The following is a 1,702-nucleotide window of genomic DNA, read 5'->3' on the forward strand; positions in this document are numbered from 1 at the left end:
ATATATATATATATATATATATATATATATATATATATATATATATTGGAAAGGATCACAATTTTGAGCGTGATCAAGATATTCCGATAAGTCCACGGGGAAAATGGAACACGATAAGTTCCCGAGTGCACTTTCGTTTAAAACTCACACCATCAAGGGAGACACAAGACAGAAATATAACAGTCAGTTGATATACAAGGAAGAGACGTAGCCAGGACGCCATTTGGTAAACATGTGATTGACCAAGACAGAGAACGAGCGTATCATAAACTTATCATTTTACAAATTTTATCAACACTAAAGTTATCTAATTTGTATAGACCATCACTGATATTGAGATTATAATTCTTTGTGTATTTGATAATAGAAGATTACTCCAGCTCTATTACCACTAGAAATATCATTGGATCTTCTGTCATTAAATACACAAAGAATTATAATCCTATCATTAGTGATGGTGTATACAAATTAGATAACTTTATTCTGCACATTACCCTTCAATTAACCCCGTTATCGCTGTCGTTTATCCGTTTATTTCTGGCATTTTCCTCAAAGAATACCTGGCTTTATAAGATATTTTTCTAAACGACTTTTGAAAGTATTTATGGTTTTAGCATTCACTACGTCTGACGGTAACTTATTCCAGTGTTAAACCACACCTATAGGAAAAGAAACTTTATCCCACGTCCGTACTACATTATTTAGCTTTGAGTTTTATTCCATTTGTCCTGGTAACCGCATTTTCTTGTATTTCGAAAAGATGCTCGAGGTTTACTTTATTGAACTTATTCAGAATTTTGAACACGGATTAAGTCGCTGCGAAGTCAACGTGTCTTAAGGGAGAAGAGATCCAATCATTATAGCCTCTCTTCGTATACCAGATTTCTAAAGGATGAATTCCAGATTTCTTCAACTTGCCTGTCGGCTGATAGAGAGAGAGAGAGAGAGAGAGAGAGAGAGAGAGAGAGAGAGAGAGAGAGAGAGAGAGAGAGAGAGAGAGAGAGAGAGAGAGAGAGAGAGAGAGAGAGAGAGAACCTACCTACGAATATTTACGATCACAAAAAAATACTGAAAACAAAGGCCCCGCCGGGAATCGAACCCGGACCAACTGTTTATGAGGCAGATGTGCTAACCACTACACCACGGAGCCACTTGTCAGTGGCGGAAAAATCTCTTATATATTAACAAACGTGACTGAGGACTTAAAGAATCTGGTACAAACATAATGGTTATTGTGATAGATTATTAGTTTATGATAAATATGTATTGTGTTGCATTATAATGGTTGTTCAGAACCAAGATCTTTAAGCCTGAATCCTTAAGATTATATAAGATATAATCATGTTAGAAACATAAGAATTTGATTTTAAAGAACAGAACGCATTATCATGTGGGTATCTAAGTGAAAATGCAATACAATGAGTTAGTTTAAGGCAGGAGTATTTTATCTTTGAACAAAATATCTACATCTACGTCCCTGATCTTTCATCATCATTTTTTATGTTTACTACCAAGAATGTCTTTTGTCTAACATAAAAATTCTGTATATGTATTTAATTAATGTTCTCCAACGACGCGTTGTATAACTCTTCGTTAGTGAAGTTCATTTCGTGTAATGGATCATGCATTACAAAGTTGTGTCTATCCACACAGGTGTCACACGTCCCAGGTAAAGATATATTCTAGAGAGAGTGTATATCTA

The 1,702-nt window shown here is 34.8% G+C and overlaps 1 non-coding gene across 1 annotated transcript; it reads right to left on the bottom strand.

The window, feature by feature from the left end:
* Window positions 1-1,078: 1,078 nt before the first annotated feature.
* On the bottom strand, window positions 1,079-1,150 carry TRNAM-CAU (transfer RNA methionine (anticodon CAU)). Its single transcript has one exon. It is a non-coding gene; the product is annotated as a tRNA-Met (tRNA).
* Window positions 1,151-1,702: the final 552 nt, after the last annotated feature.

This window comes from Panulirus ornatus, chromosome 9 (genome assembly GCF_036320965.1).
Source record: "Panulirus ornatus isolate Po-2019 chromosome 9, ASM3632096v1, whole genome shotgun sequence".
Lineage (NCBI taxonomy): Eukaryota > Metazoa > Arthropoda > Malacostraca > Decapoda > Palinuridae > Panulirus > Panulirus ornatus.